Below are 6,000 nucleotides of genomic sequence, written 5' to 3' on the forward strand. Positions count from 1 at the left end.
ACTAGACAGAATAATGGCTTATATGACACTTAATGTGGCTATCTTGAAATCCAAGGTTGATGAGTTTAGGATGCTTGGCATGGAAAGAATGTAGGTATAGTGGGCCTATGATTGTGATGATTTATTATTTGTAGTTAAAGTTGTGTTGTCATATGTGCCAAAGAAGGCGAGAATAGTTGAATAAATGAAACATCTAAAAATATATAGTCTTATTCACACAGTCAGCAGTGATGGCTGATTCTCCCTCTTTTCCAATTCAGAATTCATCTGTTATTCCTTCACATACATTAATGAAACACAGATAATCTTATGAAACTGCTTGGCAATAGGTCAAGAACTAGAAAAAATAGTACTTGTCTGTGCATCACACAACTCATAATAAGCAGTGCTTTTTTCTAAAAAAAATGTTTAGAGTTGCTCTCATATTGACTCAAGAAAATCACCGTTTTATAGTTCAAATCAGGAAAAATACAGTAAATGGACAAAAGTACAAAGATTCACAAAAGGTTTAGGGGTATGCATACCCCAGCGTCCCCCCAGAAAAAAGCACTGATAATAAGTAACATTTTTTACAACTATGCATGGAACATACCTTGTACACAATCCTTGGTGTGCTTAAACCCATTGACTTCGTGTGCTTAGCAGCATGAGGCTGTTCGCTTTTCTGCAACCTAACCTGTAGAGTCACAGAGCATGTAGCTTAGGAAAGATTTTAGGTGTGATACTCAGCAAAATCATGAATGTAATTGTATCTTCAAAAATTCACCAAATCCCATGTAGTATGCCTAGTGAAGAACCATTTGCTACAAAGCATTGGTCTTCAACGGGTGGGTTGCAAGCAAAAGTGGGTCTCCCAGCAACAGGGGTGTGTTGAACCACTAACCTCAACATCATCGGGTTAAGTTAGGGGTTTCCCACCCCCACCCCCAAGAAGAATGGTGATATACCAAAAAAAGAAATGAAAGAAGAATTACAACAGAGAGAGAAACCAAATGTAAAAGAGCAAGGAACTCATTTGGTCTTAATAACTGTGCAGATGCAGGGATTTCAGCACTACAAGCTGCAACTAGCAAAATTTCCTCTTTTGTGCAAATGTCAAAGCTACAGGAGCCCTGTTTGTCATTTTACCTAGTGAGAAAAAGATGGGCATAGAAAATGGCAAGTGGGTTCCATCTTGTAGGCTTTAATTGTCTGTGGGCCCTAGACCTGAAAAACTTGAAAGCGTCTTTCCATGAAGGCATAGTCAGTCAGTCCTTGGCTTCCCCTGTTTCTGTCCAGCGTTTTTTTCTATCTTTTACTCTATTCTCACCTCACAATCTCATTTTAGAGCTTGCTAATTAGAAAACATTCAATCCTTTTGTGTTCTACATGGCTTGACACTGCCTTATGCTACCAATTGCTCTGTGAAAGAGAAATGGGAGTGGGCGTTACTTTTCACAGGTGATAATTGAACATGTATTCCTTTCCTTCACGGTGTTAAAGATCAGATGAGTGAAGCTGGTTTCTTTCTTTTTTTTGACTGACAGGGGTTGTTTTTGCAAAAGAATTCTCTGTGTTCTTGGTTCGGTGCTTTAGGTACAAAACAGAAATGCAGGAAGCAGCATGAAGGTGTCACAGAAGCTTTCGTGCATCCTTCACACAGATAAATCTCACTTATGAACACTGACTCAGCAATTCTACCCATAATCTCCCCTCCCCCTGTCTGCAACATGGCTGACTTGGTGGAACAGCTTGGCAAGAGTCTGGGGGAATAATTTTTTTAAACTAAACTGGCACTTTAGAGTCCCAAAAAATGTTTGTTGGGAGGCATACCCAAACAAGAGCTTCAGAGGTGGTTCATCAAAGTTTAAACATGTGAATAAGAACACTGATTATTAGCACTCTTTCAGAGTTTGTTATTAAAGCTGTATGGTTGAAAAATCCTCTAACACACTTTTTTATTATCATATGCATGCTTCCTAAATCTCAAAAACCCCAGGAAATCTGTGTTCAAAGTATAATCATTTCTAGCTGTTATAATCACTTGTAATTATCTATTACAAAATTCAGTAAACAGGAACAGTTTTTCATAAGATCTTCATCTTCCTTTTCCACATAGACCTAATTTGTGATTTTTAGTCCACATTGTTTACTGCTACATTCTGAAGCAGTCCCCACCCCCAATGAAGATCTTCTAATAGGCAGGTTCTGGTCAGTTGATTCATTCATTTATGGCAAAAGTCAACCATCCCTACTCCATTGCAATGAATGGGCAAACAACCCACTGAGGAAGATCCAAAATATTCTGACCATGTTAGAAGACCTTCAGAGTGAACAAAAGATGGCCTAAGTGTCTCTTATTTTGTCTGTTCTATGAACTAATGCTTTCCTTTTTCACGAGATGGTTTTTCACTTAGGGAGCCACTGTAGTGACACCTACTGGCAGGTTACAAACATTACATGCATTGTAAGCAATTATTAATGTGTTCCATTCCAGAGATGGAACACTTAAGCCACATACTGTATAGGGAACCTTGTTCAGCTCAAGGAACAGATTCTTTTCTAGATATTCTTCTGGGTGCCACATGTCAGTGTTGAGCAGAGCCAGAAACAAAAGTGGGTCTGTCTAGTGGCAAAAATGCACAGAACAAATGTGATTTTTACTTTTGTAGAGCAGGCTAGTCACACTCTCGCACCCCCTCTATAACACCCCTGCTTGGAGGTTTCATTTACAATTAAGTAGCATACACGTTCTATTGAATAAACAAATATTTCACATCCAGGGAGATAAGAAGCATTATCAGAGTCCAAGAGCACATTCCAGCCAAGCAAAACTACTCAAGGAGGGTGAAAAGCAGGGCTGGTGGGGCGTGTGGTTCAGCAGGGTATATGACTGGGAAAGAGTCCTGAAGGCCAAACAGAGAGGCCTGGAGGGCTACAAAGGACCTCCAGGCCTAAGGCTCCCCATACCTGGTTTAGACATAACTCTGTGCTCTAATCCAGGTGATAACATCAGGAAAGCCGTAGGCAACCATGCTCAATTTCCACATTTGTCTCTTTTTCTGTCATCATGAGAGGGCTCTTGCAGTATTTTAATGTTAAAATGCATTAATGGGTTTTGCTCAGGCAGTAAGCCACTTTGATTGCACACTGAGAAGATGCTGTTGAGGTTAATGATTAAATGATTAATTGCAGGAAGCACCTTGCAGTCAAATGCGGCACAGTGACTGAAGGTACAAGAATCAACTTTGTTCTGCCTCGGTTTTGTACTTCAGCGCATCATGGGGTTGACTGACATTTCTAGTACAATGGTACCTCGGGTTACAGATGCTTCAGGTTACAGATGCTTCAGGTTACAGACTCCGCTAACACAGAAATAGTACCTTGGGTTAAGAACTTTGCTTCAGGATGAGAACAGAAACTGTGGCGGATGTGCAGTGGCAGCGAGAGGCCCCATTAGCTAAAGTGGTACCTCAGGTTAAGAACAGTTTCAGGTTAAGAACGGACCTCCAGAATGAATTAAGTTCTTAACCCAAGGTACCACTGTAAAGTCATGACTAGTTGTTAAACAACTGGGTCTTTAACGCAATAAATGTCTGCTATATGTCATATCAATTTAGGAGGTAAATTAACCAGTGTTTCAGTTACAATGAAGAGTCAACCAGCATAAGAGAAGCCATAGTATTTCAGAGGGAGATGGGCCAGAAGTACAGCACAGGGGTCACAGTCTGACGCACCACACACATTGGTGGGGTGTGTGTAAGCCTGCCCCATTCTGCTCTTTTCTCTTTTTGGGTTGAAAACTGTGTGTGTGGTCACACATAAATGGGGAATAGAATAGCTAAATGAGTGAAAGTTTACTGACTTTCCATGGCACCTCAAAATGTGCCTTAGGTGGGCTGCTGCATATTGCCTAATGGAAGAGCCTATGCATAATCGCTGCTGCATTTGCTGCTTCTATGTAACCCTGTCTTCAGCACACTATGTGGGTTGGTGAGGCCTATTCCACATGGGTTACAGTTGCCTATATTATTACTGCACTGCAGCCAGTTGCCAAATGCAGAGAAAGAGGCTATGTAACGCTCCCATGAATGGTGATGCAAGGCCCTTTCTAATACCAATCAATACATTGATATATTAACAAACTGACTTTATTCAGAGGAAAAAGGTCTGTATCATGATTTTTTGTTTATTTAATTTATATACCACTTAAGACTTTTAGCAAAAAGAAAATCTCTAGGTGGTTTACAAGTTTCATTAAAATGATACAAATAAAAATTGCAAATACCAGTGCCAGAATTTAGCAAGTGAAAACTATTGAACTAATGAGTCTTTTTCACATGATCTTCCAACTGTGTAGTCGGCATGTGTAGAGGGGGAGTGAGACCACACTGCTGTCTTTTCTATGTTTCTTGTAGGCTGCATTTGCCATAGAGACTATGTGCAGACAAGCTATGCTCATGTCGGGATGTGCAAATCTATCCATTCTGATTTCTCTCTGTTTCTCACTTTTCCTATATTAAATTCAGTTTGTGAACTTAAAAAAAGTCACGAAAATTCAGCAGCATTTTAATGTGAATTTCTCTGAATACACACTTATGTATGTATTTTTTGCCTAATATATGCATTTTGTAAAGCGGTTTCTTCTGCATTTGGGGTGTTATTTTTACTAATATATTTATTTTTATGGGCATTTTATACCAGTATTTGCATTCTTGTATGGGTTTCTCAGCCGAAGAACTGCATTGCAAAATTCGGAAAAGTATGAATTTTGCTGCATGGTTCTGATTTGGTCCTCCTATTATTTCAGAAAGTGTGAAGTAACTGGGCTTGCTGGTAAATGGGAATTGAATTGAATTAGGACACATATGTAACACAGGTAAGTTCTTAGCAGGTAGGCATGGTCAACATGTGGAGGGGATACCAGTGCTGTCCCGCTCTCGCTCCACATGGTCATTTGACATGTGAAAAGGATGTTGTGAAAAGTGCCTTGAGGGTTTCACCTGTCAGCAGGGACTAGTAATCTGACACCTGGCTTCACAGGTATTGTGTCATCTGCTGTCTGAGACCAAGCTGAGAGGCGCAATAGGAAAGCAAACAGAGTCCAATGGAAGATAGACTCGAAAGGGGGTAATCTCCGACTTCCGGGTCGGCGCCATCGCCGAATGGCGGGCTCCCTCCGAGCTCCGGAGGGAGCCGGCTTGGCAGGGGCTGGGTCCTACCGCACCGGCGATGCGGGGACCCTTAAAAACCACGGCCAGATTGAGGCCGTGGACATGGAGACTCGGCTGGCACCGTTAGCGCCCTCCCGACTCGTGAAGGAGCCTTTTTAAAGGCTACGGATCGGGTGCCGGGGAGAAGCGTGGTGCTTTGAGTTCTCTGCTATCCCTGCCGAGCGCAGCCGCATGCCATCCGGCGGAGAGCGCTGACTTCTTCTATTGAAAATTCGGCTCTAAAGAAGAACCCGTGAGTAATTGGAATATGGACTAAAAAAAAAAGGGGATAAATTTTTAAAATTCGGAGCGAACGGGGGAGGTGGAAAAAAGGAAGTCAGCCTACCCCTAAATTGTAGAAGAGCCAAAACAAAGGACTGGACAACTAAGATCGAGTGTAACCTTATCTTGCCGAATCAGCAACTTCGCGAGGGAAAATTATAAGATTGAGCTGGAGGAGAAAAGTGGAATTGTTTTAAAAAAAAGCAACCCCCCCGGAATCCCTGGAGCGATTCGTGAAACTGCCTGGAGAAAAGTGATGGAGGTTTTGACAGCTGTCAAAGAGCTGTCAAAAAGGAAGATTAAAATAGAGACTTTGTTATGAGGACTTTGCCGGTTATATTTGTTACAAATTGAATACAAACTGTTTTAAATATCGGTCAACAAGCTACTTGGTCTGGTGGATGTGATTCTGGAAGGGAACTTTGTTACTGCAATCCACCTAGAGGAGCCGAGGGACATTGCATGTGTTTTTCACAGGAAATGTGAACAGTTGAATGGAACTTTCAATCTCCTGGGAAACTGCAGG

The sequence above is a fragment of the Podarcis gaigeae genome (assembly GCF_964106915.1).
Source record: "Podarcis gaigeae genome assembly, chromosome: 5".
NCBI lineage: Eukaryota > Metazoa > Chordata > Lepidosauria > Squamata > Lacertidae > Podarcis > Podarcis gaigeae.